Source organism: Rhipicephalus microplus, chromosome 1 (genome assembly GCF_043290135.1).
Source record: "Rhipicephalus microplus isolate Deutch F79 chromosome 1, USDA_Rmic, whole genome shotgun sequence".
NCBI classification, from domain to species: Eukaryota; Metazoa; Arthropoda; class Arachnida; order Ixodida; family Ixodidae; genus Rhipicephalus; species Rhipicephalus microplus.
This window is the reverse complement of record NC_134700.1, coordinates 156,809,634-156,828,603: the sequence shown is the minus strand read 5'-3', so window position 1 is coordinate 156,828,603 and position 18,970 is coordinate 156,809,634.

Below are 18,970 nucleotides of genomic sequence, written 5' to 3'. Positions count from 1 at the left end.
TACATCATGGCTATTTCTGCACTTGCACCAAATAAGTGTTTGTAAGAATTTCTCACTCCCTCTATTTTCTTAAGTGGTCATGACTATTCGAGAAAGAGTCTAACTAAAGTATGAAAATGAATTACGTAGTGTCAGAAAAAAATTATTGTACCCTTTTTCACGGTTGATTTGTGAAGCCATTTTCCGCATTCCATGTTACGTCCTTGCCCTAAGTGTAGATTAAAACGAATGTTCCATCACGAAATGAAGAACATGTAGAGTACAGTTGCTGAGAATTATCGGCATTGTGACGTGGTTTGCAATGATATCTTTTCTTATACAGTCATAGGTTTACCTTTTAAGTGAAACTGAGAACAATATATGGTAGTCAGATCTTTACTGTTTGCGCTGGAGACGTTTAATAGTGAGTGGCCCGGCTCGGTTAGTTGCGTCCATTAGTTACGCTCTCGTTAGTTACGACGAGGTCCCGACTATACTCACCGTAAACTCCGCTCTCTATGAAAAAAAAAGCATTCATAGGCTTTCAACTCTGCGATGGAAGAAAAGTGTACTATTTTGCATAAGTTTCTTTATCCAAACACTGTTGTGTGCCAATAGCATAGGCGCATAGGCTTCCATGTCATCTGTACCATAAGAGGAGTGGGTGAAAAGAGATATAGTTACATCAAAAAAAGTTATCATTCGCAATATTATGGTCCTCAAATTTTATTATTTTCATGATTTAAAACACCAAGGGTACAAATAATTATTTTATTGACGTCCCCTTAGCCTTTACCAACATTGCAGACAGGTGCACGACGACAGCAGTGCACGATGACACATCATAGTGTATTTGTATCATTAGACTACGAACTCATATCGTCGTTTCTGCCGAGATGAGAAACAGTAACAAACTTTTACACATTCACACTCACCATTTCGAAATGAGAAAGCAAGATGACTTACTTTGTACGTTGCTAAGAGCATTCCTTGGTCTTTCATCAGACCATGTGCAATCTCTTTAAATCCACCTTAAAAAGCACACACATATATATATATATATTGAAATACAACGGTGCAGCTGACGCTTTATTGAAGCAACAGCAAAAATGGCGCCGATCATGAAGAGGCACGGGCCGAAGACTGATGATGGTTATTGATAGATGAGGAAGATGACGTACAATGAATTCTCACACTAATTTCCCCCGTCGACGGAAGCGGCCAGCCTGGCCGCGAATTACGGTGTGGAACGCATACAATAAGGCTTGAGACGCGAAACGTGCACAATCTCTGTCCCGCGGCAGCGTTGGTCAGTGGGGACATGAACAGGTGTGACACGGTAGTTCACCGGTGAGGTCTGTTCGATAACTTTGTAAGGGCCAAGATAGCGTGACTCAAACTTTTCGCATAAGCCAGGCGTTCGCGCAGGAGTCCACAGAAGTACATTGTCGCCAGGGCGGTAGAGAACGACGCGGTGAGTGGCATCGTAACGATGTTTGCGATCTTCTTGGCTAGCTTCGGTGTTTACGCGGGCAAGACGACGGCATCGAGCAACGCGGGACAGAAACTGGTCGCAAACGAATGGTGAAGAGTTGACGGGGCCAGAAAAGAATGAAACGTCGAGTGATGATGTCGGTTGGCGTCCGTATACTAGGAAAAATGGAGAATAGCCTGTGGTTCGTTGAACTGACGTATTATATGCATACGTGACAAAGGGTAGTATGGCATCCCAATTGCGATGGTCCGGTCGGATATACATGGACAGCATGTCACACAGCGTGCGATGAAATCTTTCCGTTAAGCCATTGGTTTGCGGGTGATAGCTAGATGTTGTTTTATGAACTGTTTTTGAAGCTTGAAGAACTTCACTGAGCGTGCTTGAAAGAAATGCCTTTCCCCGGTCGCTCAAAAGGACACGAGGGGCTCCATGACGTAGATAAATAGCATTCAAGAAGAAAGTTGCTACTTCCGAAGCACTTCCTGAAGTGATTGAGGCCGTCTCAGCGTACCGGGTCAAGTGATCAACCGCGGTGACTATCCACCTCTTGCCGTCTGATGTAGTTGGGAGGGGCCCGAAGAGGTCAATTCCGACGACAGAGAACGGCTCTGATGGAAAAGGAAGTGGTTGTAGGGTCCCGACTGGAGCAGTAGTGGGCCGCTTGCGGTGTTGGCAAAGTGCGCACGAGGCAATATATTTAGCTACTGTCGTGGAAAGACCTGGCCAGAAAAATCGACTGCGGATGCGCTCGTATGTTTTGTAGTAACCCAAGTGTCCTGACGTCGGGTCGTCGTGGGAAGCGCGCAGAACTTCAGTGCGTAGTGCGCGTGGTACGACGGGAACCCATCGGTGGCCTTCCGGGTGCAAAATGTATCGATATAGCACATTGTCCTCCAACTTGAATAGTCGGAGTTGTTTCCGGAGCCTGGCATTAGGGGAAGACGAAGCACCGGTAAGCCGACCAATGATGTCAGTGCAATAAGAATCGGCTCGCTGGTGAGTAGCAAGTGCTGACGGACGGGTGGATGAAGGTAGGGAAGAAATGGATGATATCGACGAGGCGTCCTCCGTATAGCCAATTTGACAAGGGGATGTGACGTGCACCGAAAACTGCGGCAAAGGGCATCGTGACAAAGCGTCGGCATCTTGATGTTGTCTTCCAGTCTTGTAGATGACGTCAAAGTCATAAGATTGTAATCGGAGAATCCAGCGGCCAAGTCGTCCCGACAAGTTTTTGATTGTGGACAACCAGCAAAGAGCATGGTGGTCTGTCACAACAGTAAAATGTCGACCATGTAGGTACGGACGAAATTTTTGGATGGACCAGACAACAGCCAAGCACTCTTGTTCGGTTATCGAGTACCTCTTCTCTGCAGTGGTCAGAGTGCGGCTTGCATACGCGACAACTTTCTCGCGAAAGGCATGGTCGCGCTGGAGCAGTACGGCGCCGATTCCTTGTCCACTCGCGTCAGTGTGTAATATCGTAGGTGCCTTGTCATCGAAATAACAAAGCACCGGTGGGGATGTCAGTGCCTGCTTGAGTTCTTGGAATGAGGCTTCGCATTGATCATTCCAATCGAAGGAAGCGGTACTAGCAAGGAGCTTGTGGAGAGGAGCGGCAATAGTGGCAAAGTTGCGAATGAAGCGGCGAAAGTACGATGCGAGTCCAAGAAAACTGCGTAGTTCTTTGGAACGAAAGGGTCGCGGAAAGTTGAGGACTGCGGAAATTTTGTCCGGATCGGGCTGGATGCCATCTTTAGTAACGAGATGTCCTAGAACTTTTATAGCTGTGTTGCCAAAATGGCACTTCCTTGTGTTTAGTTGAAGTCCAGCGTTGGAGAGACATGTGAGCACTTGATCTAGGCGTTGCAGATGATCATCGAAAGTGGAAGAAAACACGACGATATCATCGAGGTAGCATAAACAAGTTTTCCACTTGAGGCCACGAAGAACAGAGTCGATCATCCTTTCAAATGTGGCGGGAGCATTACATAGACCGAATGGCATTACGTTAAACTCGTAAAGACCGTCCGGCGTAGAAAAGGCGGTCTTTTCTTTGTCTGCTTCGTCCATTGGTATTTGCCAATACCCGGACCGAAGGTCAAGGGTGGAGAAGTATTGGGCGCCTTGCAATGAGTCAAGTGCATCATCTATACGGGGCATCGGATATACATCCAAGACTGATGATGGTTATTGATAGATGAGGAAGATGACGTACAATGAATTCTCCCAATATATATATATATACATGTGTGTGTGTGTGTGTGTGTGTGTGTTAGTCGTTTTACCAGCCGACTGCAATAATGCCCAGTAAAGCAGCCAACTGGCTCGCATCAACTCAATACACAAACACACACACACACACACACACACAGATGCCTTCGCTCACTCAGACGCGCTTCGCGGATACTTATTAACCCTCATGAACACTTGCTGCCATAAAGTATAACTTCAAATACATCTTGACCCATGCCTTACCTTTCGCAGTCAATTTAACCATTTTAAGCACAAGACGGCGTTTGGTATCCGCGCATTAATCAAAGATCGCCCTTCCTTTTCCCGTGAAGCTTTACTGGCGCTGTATTTTGCGTTCATTCATAGTCATATTACTTACGGTGTAGTCTCATGGGGCAACACTTATGCCTGTCATTTATCATCAATACAGCACATTCAAAATCAGTCAATCCACATTGTCACTTCTATTTCTTCTTACAATATCTTGCAAGTAAATCTTTTGTTCCGGTTAAATCTTGTGACCTTATTCCACAAACTGCTGTGCAATCAACTGGCATTCCCAGTTATTGCATCTGATCTTTTGTAGAATAATAATGTGACCAGGTTTGCGGCTGATAAAAATTTCCTGTTACCCCCCGATCATACTAATTATGGGCAAAAAACTTCCGCTTTCAGTGCGATATCTTTTTGGAATGCGTTATCTTCTAGCATTAAGCATCGCACTTCATTTCCTTTGTTCAAAAAGTCCGTCAAAAATCATTTTCTCGTATTACCATACTTGTGATCGTTTACCTGTTTTACTCGTTTGTTCTTCGGTTCTTTTTATACCATGTTGCGTGTTTTGGCTTGTTTTGTGATGTAAAAGTGTATTTTTATGTCCGTATATTGTAAGCGTTTTCTGTTGCTCTGTATAAATTTTACCGTCGATTTGTATCGACAAACCGAGGGTCCCACTAAAGTCTCTGGCTCTGGGACCCTCGTCTGTATATCCTAAATTTCGCACCTTGTTTTTGTAATTATTAAAACTTGAAAAGCGAAAAGGCGAAATGCACCCATAAAAAGAATAGGCGAATAATGCTTGACTCGACGATCTGATATCGCACAAAACCTCGCTATGCTCACCAAAATTACATATAACAATGAAAATGTTAAATGAAATACAAGAGTGCAAGTTCAGAGATGTCGGGCAAACTTAGAAGCTGTAGTTTGTCATGGCCGAAAGCATCGGAAGGATTCGCCAGTGCTCACGTTACGTCCCCCAATTTAGCCACAAATGTCGGTATGGCGTTATTAGGCTCTTATTCCTAAACGGATACCTGAAACTTGTTGACAAAACGTAGGATGTCACTGAACTTCAGAAGCTTCTACGTATAAGAAGCTGACATTGTTCGGAATAGCTATAATCGTTGATCGGATTTAATGCCCCGTGAAACTCAGAACTTGTAAAAAAGTAGGAACCAGTATGGGTGTTTATACATTTCTCACTGCTAAGAAAATTAGGCGTGTTATAAACCCTTGGACGCCTTATTAGTTCTCACAAGAGTAATCCCTGCTGCACCTAAAAGGCATATACGTAGGCGCACGCCTGAGAGCAATGCCATGGTAGTGTGATTTTTGTTTAAGTTGCCGGACTTTCCACATTCACTGACACATCATGAAGAAGTTGTACAACTTAATGCATAAGCGTAACAATAAAAGACGACGTTGACACTGTTGAAGAACGCATACAGTGAAACAAATTTTGTAAAGATTCACGTCATCATCATCATCATCATAAGCAGCAGCAGCCTGACTATGGGTTCTGCAGGGCAAAGGCCTCTCTGATGATCCGCCAATCAATGTGGTTTTTGCTGACACGTTATGCCTGTGAACTTTTTTTTTCAAAGGCTCGCCTAACCCCTTCGTGCATTTGCTTTTTCTGGAAATCCTTTCAGTTACCCTTAATGACCAGCGATTATGCTGCCTGCGCACTAAGTGTCCGGCCTATGTTCATTTTTTTCTTGATTTTAACTATGATATCCTTGATCCGGTTTGTTTTGTGGCTCACTCTGCTCTTTCCTGGTTTCTTAAGCTTACACCTATAATTTTTTGGAATCATTGTAAGCCTGGAGGTTTATGCTCTATAGGTAAGCACTGGCGAGGTGTTGCTTTATATAACTTCCTCTTGAGGGTTAGTGGTAGATTACGATTCTTGATTTGAGAATGCTTGTAGAATGTGATCCACCCGATACTAATTCTTCAAGTTCGTTCACTTTCATGGTTCGGCTCCGCGGTTCCAACCTGTCCAAAGTCAACATAATATTTTACAGCTTCCAACGTCTGTCCTCCGATCGCAAACCGCTCTTTTTTGCCGGGACTGTGGTACAATATTTTAGTTTGATGCATAATGCCTTTCAGACTTACTCTTCTGCTTTCCGTGTCCAGTTCAGTAATCATGCGCAGTGATTAGTCCTGTGAGTTACTCATGAAGGCAACAAAGAGAAGTTTATTGACTTCCAACCAAGGATAAAGTACATGACAAAAACATCGAGCTTCACGACTAGAAAGGGTGCATGTACAATCAGGAAAGCACCACTACCGAGGTACAATGTATGTGGGGGAATGTACCCCTCTATTTACTGTACAGCGCATGGTGCTACAGCAGGCTTAATCATACGCGGCGGTAGGTCTTCTCAACACGCGGTTGGAACAAGTAGCGACTTAGCGCTGTACAACTCTAGGTATTATTTCTTTTTCGTCGCATGAAACAATGCTGCTTTCGTGCACAGTAAGTGCATGCCCGGAGGTATAAAAGAGGCCTTGAGGATGGGGAGGGGGGGCGGGGGGGTATGAGGGAGTGGGGGGGGGGGCTCTTGTCTCCCCCCAAATAAGGCATCAGCAACACTCTGCGCGTAAAAAACTGACTGAAGGCGCCAATCAATCAAGAAGGCGCTATACAAAATTTAACTCAAGTGTCGACCAGCACACTTCGCCCGAATCGATTACAAATAACAACGACAATGGGGTGATGAAATGAAAAAGGTGATACAGATATACAGATTTATACTAATATATATATATATATATATATATATATATATATATATATATATATATATATATATATATATATATATATATATATATATATATATACAAGTCCCCTTCTGCATGTGCTAGACAGCGGGAGGGGGGGTCGCCAGGTAGTGATTGGGGCGGCGAGCTTGCCATTCCTCAGAAAAAAAAATTTGGTATGCCAGCGATGAAGGAAGTTTTCCTCGCCGCTGGCCTCGAGTTCGTCGGATAGGTGGGCCCATAGCAACCGCCGGATACGCGAGACTACCGGAAACGCGCTCCGGACAGGCTTTCTACGCGCCTCCGCTAGCGATCTCTTTTGCCAAACTGCTAGCATCGTGAAGATCAGCACAAGTTGGCCGAAGGCACCTTTGTTGCGCATGAAGGCAATGTCATCAGCGAGCAGCTGGTTACTAAGATATTTTTCATAAACTTTGCTTTCTAATCTATCACCCTGAAAACCTCCTGTAAACGCACAGGGACTAGCATTAGAGAGATCGTGTCTCTCTTCCTTACATCCTTCTTTATTGGAATTCTGTCGCTTTTTTTATGGAGAACTATGGTAGCTGTGGATCCCCTATAGATTTCTTCCAGTTTGTTTATCTAGGGTTCGGTGAAATCCTGATTTCGTACTGCCTGCATCACTGCAGATATGTGTGATGTCTCGAGTGAGTAAAATGGCTTCTTGTAATCTATGAAAGCTATGCATAGGGCTTGGTTGTATTTCACGCATTTCTCTATCACCTGATTGATAGTATGAATATGGTCTATTGTGAAGTAACTTGTACGAAATCATGCTTCTTTCTTTGGTTCCTTGAACTCTAATGTCACCCTAATTGAATTAGCTAATACTTCTGTGAACAGTTTTTAGGGAATGGACAGTAAGCCAATCGGCCTGTAACTTTCGAAGTCCTTCACGCCTTCTTTTTCAAGAAATAAGATGGTGTTGGCGCGCTCCCAAGGTTCTGGTGTCCTTACCGTCAAGAGACACATCGTATATAAGGTGGCCACACTATTTATAACATAATTTTCCGCCATTTTTCCGCAACTCTGTTTTTACCTTATTCTCACCAGTGGCTTTATCTTTTTGCACTCCTTCTAGGGCTTTCGTTACTTCCTCCTTTGTTGCTAGTACAATGTTGAATTCTTCTGAGTTATTATTGCTTCTTACGATATCATACTCGTTGTTTCGGCTTCTGTACAGCTCTATGTAGAACTTCTCCATCACCTCAACTATCTGAATCATATTGGTTATGACATTGTCTTTCTTGCCTCTGAATGCATACATTCAATTTTTGCCTATGCGCAAGTGTGCCTTCGCAGCTTTAAAAATTCTGGCGCTTTTCACGGCCTGCTCGACTCGCTCCATGTTATACCTGCTGATGTCGGATACCTTACGCCTATTAATTAACTTAGAAAGCTCCACTAGCTCTATTCGATCGATTGCATTTAAAGCTTTCATGATTTGTCGTCTTTTGAAGAGATTTTTCATCTACTGGGATAGTTTGCCAGTTTGTCTAGTGATCGTACCTCCGACTTCAATTGTACACTCTTTGATGATACTTGTAATGCTATCATTCATTGTCCCAGCGCTAATGTCGGTTACTTCGTTTGGAGCCGGGAATTTATTCTGAAGTGAAACTGAATTCTTTTACTTTTCCTCTCGTCGCTATCTTAATATTGCCTTCTTGCGTGTCAGTTTAGGCCCTCGTTATTTTTATGTTCTTTACATCTACACTAAATAACTGTTTTTTGACGTACCATTTGTCAAGAAACAAAGGACCAGTCTTGAACGCTTTGAAATATTGTTCTGCGAATATACATAAAGTAATAAATTGGAACATTTTACTTTCTGAGTGGAATCGCGAAAGAAATGAGCGCTCCCAAGAAAAGACACCAACTGAATGAGAAAATAAATAAAACTAAGTTAAGTTTCTAGCAGAAGCTCAATTGCAATGGAAAACATACGCTATTTTTGAGTATGAGGTGCCTCTAATAATGTGGTGAATCTTGGGTTTTACGTCCCAAAACATCGATAGGGTTATGAGGGAGCAATTTCAAGACAACCAGCAGTCGGAGCTCCTACGAACCAACACTTACTAAACCAGATAATTCAATGCCGATTCCGCTCTCTATGTCATTCGCTCCGTCAGCCTTGCGTCACAAGAGTCGGGCTGATTCTCCTCTGCTGTAAAGAATGAGAAAACGATCGGCATATATTCCTGTATGGTTATTTGACGTCAGGTCTGCTCCCTCCCCACCGTGCTCTGGATGCTAGGAAGTCGCGGATGCTCGGCACCATCTCTGGTCCCGCAAGTGGTTTTGCTGTGAAAGAGAGACATTATTGAACATTACGTATAAAGGAAGGTTTCACCATGAATGCTTTGAAGACATTGTGTTTCTGGCAGGTGTGCGGTTGATGCGAAAGGAAGCGACTAACATACTCTTACGTTTCCTACAAGGGACAGGGTTAAACGATGTATGGTGAGCCGAATTACATGCAAAGAGTCGCTCAGGCGGAACAATCGCTGGTTAGGTCTGTAGGATAACCCCTACTGCGGCAATATCACCACCTCCATCACCACCACGCCATAGTGGAGGGCTACGAAAAGTTTGAGTTTCCAGTGTTCTTGGACACGCACTAACATCGCACAGTACTAGAGCCTCTGACATTTTAACTCTATCAAAATGCAAGCACCATAGCCAGAATCGAACATGCGTTCTTCGGGTCAGGAGCCCAGGACCATAAACACTGCTCCACCACCGTGGACCTTATAGACTTCGGCAAGGCATGAATTCCTGGTTAGCACCGTTATTGCAACGTATCTGTACCACGAGTACCACTTTTGGGAATTTGCAAATAGAAGCAGTGCGAAGGCATGCTAAGAGGGGCGTAAAACTAAAGCCACAGGTGAGGCTTTGCAATATAACTTCCAGGTAATATTATGTCAGATAAGCATGTGGACATCTAAATATTTCGGGTCGCGTGGTATCATCACTTTTCGAAGTTCAACAGCGTTTATAACAAAAGCTTCATTCGATGCTCCAGTTCTGTTTCTTGGTTCATAAGACAAATAGAGACATACCCCTAAAAAAGTTCGAAAATAATAAAATGTGTGTTTGGATTAGTATTCAAAGGTATGTAAGCTTGTTTGAGAGGCTTAGCGCAAGTGAAAAACGCTTGATACCTTGGACTTGGTCTTGTCGGTAATTACTGAGGGATACATATGCGGCTAACAAAAAACCAGAGAGAAGAAAATGCTCGAAAGCATTGTGGGTGTTTACGAAATAGATTTACTCCGGACAAATACGCAGTTTTAAGAACGAATTTCACGCGTTTATCAGACTTTAACAATACCAATTTAAACCATTGTAAGTGCTTATTAGCGTATTGTAGTTTTTAAATTACAGAAATGACCAAATCAATCATAGTCGCAAACCCAGCTGGGCAGAAAAAGCAGGCCTTTACAGCAGGCCTTACGTGCCCTCAGGGTGCATCACTGATTTTGCAACTTCTATCGTCATTACAAAAAGACTAGAATAGCACCTATGAAAACCGGTCGTTCACGCTGTTCCAGCGTAGGTGGTTTCTGGCTTCTCTCATGCGGGTAAGTAACGAAAACAGCGAGACGCAATTGTACGAAAGCGTAAGCGATCACATGCAGAGCGCACTCGAAAGCTGACAGCAATCGGAAAGCTGTAAAGACATGGCTTCACGCGAATTGCCTCATGCCGACCTTTGGCTTTATAGGAACAGTTTCTTTTGCCTTGTATAGCTTTACTTTAGTTCTTTGTATCAAACGCTTTCCATTATTTGGGCCCGTATTCATTTTATAACACTCACAGTACATATATTCCAGTGGAACCATGCTACGGTGTTACGGTCATTGGTATTAAGAATTCTTTCGCAAGAACCCTTCACAGAATACAAACTCTATCCTATTCGCGTCGAAGCTGATAGCGATGGCTGTATAGATCACGGAAAGCTCTTCTATATAAAAAATAATGAAATTTTGCTTCATTCTCTTCGTGTTGTGTATTATTAGGATAGATATACGACTACCTTTTATTTCAGTTGCATTTTTCGCATCAGGACAATTATAGAACAAGGGTGTCTATTAAATAGATACCCTGGTTCTATGAACGTCCAAGCATCTTCTCTATGTAACATCGGTCGCCGCGTTCAAAAGTAAATCTTGAGAGCACATCTGTGGTGGCAAGAATTTACTGAAAAACCGGGGTCTGTCCTTGTTGCGTTTTATTTCATTTTATTTATTTTTGCTGTGTTTAAGAAAACACACCTCTTCTAGCATGGGCCTTCTTGTGCGCAGGCACACCATCGCACTACCGTCAGTTCTTACCCAGGCTGTTTTTTGACGCTAACCCTAAATGTTTCCACCTTATGATAATGTTTTAAACTGCTCATATTTTAATATCCTTTTCGTAGATCCTTTATGGCGTATACGAAGTAGGAATGACGGTGTATGTCTGGTTTACGACATTAGTTTTACACTAGAACAAGATTATATGAACATTGGGAGCACGTAAAGAACACGGGTGGATTAAAACTATACTTTACCTTTTCTCTCTGTCATTCACATAGTTCGTTTATCGTAATCGAGGCCAATAGTTATAATCAGTAAGTTAATTTGTTTATCAAGTCTATTTACAGTGTTCTGCCAATAAGTGAGCATTAAACATATGGAAAGCACTGTTTGCGCAAACTTCCTTAGATGTAACTTCTGTAAAACGTGTGTTGGGTCTAGTTGGTACATAGAAATATAAAACGTGAACGTCTTTGGTGGAAACAATAGGGAAAAAAAGGGGTGAGGAAAGGCACTTTGTTTTAATGAACGTACTAATAGCTGTATTATTTGTTGGATATTGAGTATAAAGATAACGTATTGTGCAACAACTGAATTTTAGTTGAAACTTGCGTAACAAGAAAATCATACTTTGTTATCACGTTAGCCTTATAGGGGAGTATTAAGATTTTATTTCACCGAAAACATGCGAAGCGTACTGCTCTACAAGTGAAAAAATAAAGACATCGCAACACAAGGAGCTCCAAGGTTTTTTTCAGAAGTTTCGCACGATTGTAAACTCGTTTCTGGAGTTTGTAGTGTCACGTCATCTTCCGAAAAGTATTCCTTGCTTTTCTTAACATATTCGAGCACACTCCTGAGCGTTTAGGCAGTTTTGTGAAAACGGCCTGATCTTACAGTTCTTTTTTTCCGCGGCTATCACTGTGCTGTAGCTGACGCTTGAGCGCTGTTAACGAGTTTCGCTTTGCCTTCATATGGGTATATGCGCTTGCAAATTACATTCTGTGTTCACATTAGTCGCACACATTCGCTATATTAGGTTTGTTTCGTTTTGCATCAATGGGCCTAATAAACAAAGTTGTCCACAAAAAACTGCTAGAAAATTGCGGACGTACATTATTATAAATGTGTGTTTACATTTCGGTGGAATATAATTGTGGTCCTTGTTCGCCGTGGTTGAGCATTGGTTATGGTGTCAGGTTGCTGACCTGGAGGTGCCGGGTTCGATCCCCGCCACAGCGAACACGATTCGATGGAGGCGAAATGCCACGGGCCCCTGTACTCTGCGGGGTCAGTGCACGTCAATAACACGAAATAGTCGAAATTTCCAGAGCTCTCGACTTCAGCCTCTTTTGTAACTATGTCAAAGTTTAGGGACGTGAGACCTCAGATATTAATATTATTAAGAAATGTGACCCTTTGGCATTGTGCGTGCAAGTCCTCATTTCTGTTTTTTTTATTTATTTTACTGTTAAGGAGAATACTTCGCACTTTCCCGGCAAATACTACGTGAAACTGGAATGATCACTGTAATATGTCACCTGCGCATTTGTTCATTTAAGGGTAAGGGCGCGCATGCATGGATCGAGCATGTGCGCAAAATCTGGCGGGAATGATGTTGGGCTTTGGTAAAAGAAGAAATTGGCAGTTAACACGAAGCACCTAAGTTCCTTCATCTTTCACATAACGTTCAGATTCACGTGGAATTGATTGATTGATTGATTTATGGGGCTTAGCGTCCCAAAACCACCATATGATTATGAGAGACGCCGTAGTGGAGGGCTCCGGAAATTTTGACCACCTGGGGTTCTTTAACGTGCACAGATTCACGTGGAACTACGAGCTTTTCTGAATATATCCCGCCAACGTCATAATAGCCGCAAGATGTTGATAACACTACTCGAAGGCAAAATCAATCTTTTTTTTCTTCTGGGTAGATGTAATAAATCTCCACCGCTCCTCTTCGGAAGCTTCGTATGCCTAGCGCGGTTTAGCACTGCTTCCATGATCACTGCAATTTCGACCACGGGACGATTACATGTGATGACATCACAACTTGACGTCACATAATGTGGCATCATTATGACGTCGCACATATAGGCGACCTGTCGTGTCAATACTCTCAACACGCGATATTTTTTCGCAACACTCGTGTCAACACCAGCGCAGGACGCAAACATCATCGATCTCCTAATGTGTGAGTTTTATGAGGCATCCAAGGTACTAGCGCTAAAGCTAGCGCCTTAGTTTCTCCGATGTGACGTTCCATGGAATCCAGCTTGTAAAGGCGGCTTTCTAACACAATAGCTGTTATTGCAGAAAAGCCAGCGTGAAGCAATGGCTTCAGATAGAAAATGATCGACTGAAAGATTGGTTTAAGTAGTGTGGAATGGACGGACAAAATAATCAACGCCAACGTGTACTTGTTCCATTCATACCAAACACAGATCTTAGCGGGAAGTTTCGCTCACAAGAAACGCACGGCACCTCTCCTCCCCTCCTAGTTACCTTAACTCATGAGAAATTCACTGGTTTGATGCCGCATTGTTGCACTCAAGTCGCCTTATCTGTCATATGCATTTGTGTTGTGTGTCACTGTACATAAGTGTCTTCGTTCTATCTTCATGCATCTCTCTCAAAATAATGTATGATATCTGATGAGTCATATATATATATATATATATATATATATATATATATATATATATATATATATATATATAAGTAACGAGAAGAAGCGAACGAGCAAACGAAAAACGATGCTTTATTGACAACGTTACGGCCGGGGACCGGCCTTCGTCAGGGCATATATATATATATATATATATATATATATATATATATATATATATATATATAATTGGAAACGAAGTGCATACTTAAAGGCTCGCTTTTTCGTGTTTTACAAGGAAAGCATGGGGCAAGTTATTAGACCAAATTATAATGTAAATGCGAACAAAGAAAAGTGGGTGAAAAGATAACTTGCCGTTTATTCGATGGGCCAAACGTACTTGGGAAGAAAAGAGACATAGCTTATCGGTTGTCTTACTTTTATTTAAAACGGTTTCGTCCGGTCCATCGGTCGAAACCGTTGGATATAAAAAATTTAAGACAACCACTAACTTGAGTCCCTTCTCTCTCTCTCTCTCTCAATATATATATATATATATATATATACATATATATATATATAGTGTGTGTGTGTGTCTGTGTGTGTGTGTGTGTTGGTGGGCGTGTCCCACAACTTGCCAACAAAGAAGACCCATTCAAGAGAAGACCTTTTAAACTTTAATCTTGTTTTTGTTCAGTGATCGAAAACCTATCTTCAGGTGGTGCGAAAAAGCGAGCACACTAATTTAGAAAAAAACACTGATGTAGTCAGCTTCTCAGCTTAAGCCTTATTTTGACTCTTGTGGCAATATTTACAGAATAAAGTTCAAAGATATGGGCTATACTTGCTTATTGATTGCCGAAACCCTCATGTCACTTATGATTCAACACTTTTGACCGTTTATTTAGCGTCTCGTTCAAATGCCAGTGCCAAACGTGATTAAGTTTGGTGTACTGTACACTTATCTTGTTTTTACATTGACTCCATAGCGTAACTACAAAAAAGAAAACAATGTTGTTGTTTTTTTTTCTCTCTCTTGGCTGCGATGTACTTAGGGATCTGTCCACAAAAGCAAATGACCTTACAGTCACTTCCGAGTGATGGGACAGATTCAGCTCGCAGCGCCAAGTGAAAAAAGGGAACTGGTTTCAATAGGAGCAAATGAGTCTTGCTGCAATCATGCCGCTGATTGGACGTCGAACAGTTTTCGCAAAGCTTTGTGCGTAGAGCGAGTTTGCACCATCACAACTCTGCGTACTGACTGGGTGTTGAACCGCTCTCGTTTGTTTGATGTGGGTTGAGTGCGCTATCTTTGCGTATGAAAACAGTGGTCTTCAGGAGAAACAACCTGACAGCCATAATAATTTCCTGCAAATTACTTGTCGGACAGCGTTGTTTGCTAAGCGACTCTCTTATCGTGTGCTTTTCGCGCTGATGCTTGGGCAGACTTTTTTACAAGCTGCACAAGTTTTGATGCTGATGCTGATGACCTCTGATAGATGGCGCTTACCCACAAAAGGGGATGGGCCAAGAACCGGGCGGCAGGATACTTAAATGAAACTGAAATGAAAATGAAGCCACTCTGAAAAAGTAGCTTAAAATATTACTGCAAAAAAAAAATGTTTGCTGAGCAAGCGGTCAAACCATCTTTTGTTTTTGAAAGACATAACTACGAATTATAAACTAAAGATCTGAAAAGGTAGGGGTTCACTAGCACGGTAATCTTTTAGTTGCGTTGATGATGTAATCAAACACAGTGGAGCAGACATCCCTGTGGCAGTAACCAAATGAAGTTCCGCCAAGTGATAAAATTATTGTTAGATTTACTTGTATTCCTAGCTTTTGTAATGGGGCTACTAAAAATCTTTTTCTCTGATAAGAATAACGATGACAGAATAAAAAGAAATGTTCATTTGCTTCAATTTCGTTGCACCAAATGCATAGCGGTGACGCCTTGAGCCCAGCATTGTTAAGGTAATAATTTAGTGGTGGAACTGCACAGCGCAATCTGGTATAAGTGACCTCTAACTGGCGAGATGCACACCACTGTTTATTCCAGCAATAGCTCAAATGCTCGAAATCTTTGAATTTATCCAAATTACCTTTTCCCCATTGCAGGCAAGCATTTCGGAACCTTAGTGCTGTTACGTAAGCCGTATCTGGCAAAACTAGGATGGTGGGCCCACCCAGGGATACTGCTGCTAAAGAGTCCGCCATTTCGTTCAAATATAATCCGCGGTGGCCTGGTACCCATTGCAACTGCAGTTGTTTTTACGTTTTTCGGTACTAAATGCCGAAACGTATTCATCAGCTCTCAATTTACTGCCACAGAAAGTGCATTACAAACTGATAACGAATCTGTAATTATAACTGCTAATGATTCGCTTGAGGGCAATTTGCGTAGGGCAAGAACAATGGCCAATAATTCTGCAATGAATACCGGGGTATAATCTGGGAGTCGACTCGAAAAGGACCAGTCCAAAGAAGGAGAAAAGATGCCAACCCCAGCCTTTTCTTTTGACACAGATGCATCAGTCGCTATGATATTGCTTATCTCTAGGTGAGCTAGATAATCTGCTAACTGGTCATTTAAATACCTATATGCCAATTGTTTCGCGTTATGAGGAAATATATCATCGAATTGTATGCTAAGCATTGACTTTAGGTTGTGTATTGGACCAATATGTTTAATTTTTACATTCAATTGCTGTAGTAGCGCTTGTGCAAATACTATTTGCGGGGTGTGTAGTCGCGACCAATGGGTTTCGAAAAATAAAGTCGGTTCTTGAATGAAAACGTAAAATGAGAGTCTTTGGTGTGAACTGTATATCTTTAAGAATTCTTGCATCGTAAGAATTTTAAACCTGTTTAGCAGAAAAGGTAGGCGAGCTTCCATATACATCACGTTATTTGCAACAAACTTTGGTAGACCCAGACACAAGCGCAATGCTTCTCTTTCCAGCAGTATTAGGGGTATCATTTTATAAGCTGCGCTGCCAGAAAATAATACCCATCCGAATTCCATGATGGGCCGCACATAAAGTTTATATATCATTATTAGCACATCTCTTCTTAAACCCGCTTTACGGTTTGCAAGCTTCCGTAGCGACCCCATGGCCCGTGTTGCCTTGTAGTATACATCACCAATGTGACTTCTCCAATTTAATGTGTCATTATATACGATGCCCAAATATTTAAGAGAATTCGCCTGCGGAATGAGCTCATTACTGTACATTAACGAGATGTTGATAGGCTGCAGAAAAGAGAATGCAAGAAGCACACTTTTCTTTACGTTCAGGGTCATATGAATATTTTTAAGCCATCTTTGTATTATATTGAGATAATTTTGTAGACTCTGGTATAATGACTGCAGGTCGGTATTACTTGCAAAGAAAGCAATATCGTCCGCGTACACATATAACTGAATATCCTTAGTTGATGGAATGGAGCTTAAGAAAATGTTAAATAAACCTGGCGACAGGACAGCCCCCTGTGGTACGCCACGTGACTGCTTATATCTATTCGATGAGTACCCATCTTTAAAGCAGTAATATTCTCTCCCTCTTAAAAACTCCGGCACCCACGCAGTGATGTAGTTGGGAAAGTGGTGATATTCCATCTGTTTTAATAAAATTGAATGCCCAACCCTATCGTACGCTTTAGCCAAATCTAGAGTAACTAAAGCACAATATTGGCGCCGACGCCGAGCCAGTTGTATTCGGCTCTCTAAATCAACATGCGCACACCATATTGAGCAACCGGATCTAAAACCAATTTGACTGGGGTTTAATATTGCGTTATTATTAATATAGTTCGTTATCCGGGCATTCAAAACTCTTTCAATTAGCTTAACCAGATTGGACGTGAGTGATATCGGCCTTACATTGTCCAAGGCGAATCTTTTTTCCTGCTTTTAGGAAGTGGAATCACTTTAGACAGCTTCCATTCCGCAGGTATCCAAGCTTTTGTCAAAGAAAAATTCACCAGATTAAGTACTTCAGTTGGACAAATCTCGAATATTACTTTTATCATTGCATTTGTTACCCCGTCTGGTCCAGGTGCCGAAGGAGATAAGTGCCTTATTATTTCTGCCAGCTCATCTAAAGTAACCTCCTCGAAATCCTCGACTGCCATTGGGTTACTAACAACTATACCTGCCACTGGTATAGTTGACATAAATCTATCTTGGAGCCCTTTAGCAATATTTTCTACTAAATCAGAGAGCTCACGGGGGGAAAGAACAGAAGAGTCAGTATTTTCAGCGGGTGGTAACATCTTCTGAGATCTTAAAAATCTGAAGAGCGCTTTTTTGTTTTTAGCCTTAGAAAGATACTCATGTCGTTTCATATTATAACCATCTTTTGCTGTACTTACTGTGCGTTTGAAGCCTTCTGCTCCGAATTTATAATCACACCAATTTTTTGGACATTGGTTGACCAGCAGTTGTTTCTATGCTGCTTTCCGTTTTCTATAGCTCCTCATGCACTATTCAGTCCACCATGGACTAAAAGAACCTCTTGTGGCCGAGTCTAATTTAAACGTTGCGTATTTTACTGATCTTTTTAACACTGCACACAGACTCATAGCCCTAATGTCACTTTGCATGTCCTTGCGGTGATCAAAAGTAGCCCTCAAGTCTTTTTCTAATTTTCTATAGTTGAGGAATGAGCGGGCCTTTTCGGCGACATGTATTCTTGGAAAGTTCAGTACAAAACTAATAGGCAAGTGGTCACTGTTAGTAGCACAGTCTAAAGTTTGCCACGAACATATATTTAGAGATGAGCTTGAAAATGTCCAGTCAATTACAGATTTAGAGAGACCTCGGACAAAAGTAGCAGATTGCGAATTTAAACAAGATAAATTCTTGTCAATAGCCCATTCCCACAAGCGTTTTCCGCTTAAATCTGTTTTAAAACCCAAGCCACATGATGTGAATTGAAGAGTCCAATGATTATTATATCCTTTCTGCAGGCAGATAACATATCGTCTAGACTTCGTGTGTCTTGCACCCCGGCTGGGAATTACGCATTTACAAACGACAAGGGAGAAGCGTCTGGTAATATTATGTCTACTATCAAAATTTCGCAATCTGGAGTCACACAAGGATAGGAGATCGTAGCTTTGTGACTAAACCTAGTTGCTATCAAGACAGCAAGCCCACCACCTCTGCTAGGCCGGTCCAATCGAAATAGCCGATAATTTTTTAGGTAAAACTTCTGGCTGGTTGAAAGCCAGGTTTCTTGCAGTGATATAATATCCGGGGAAAGT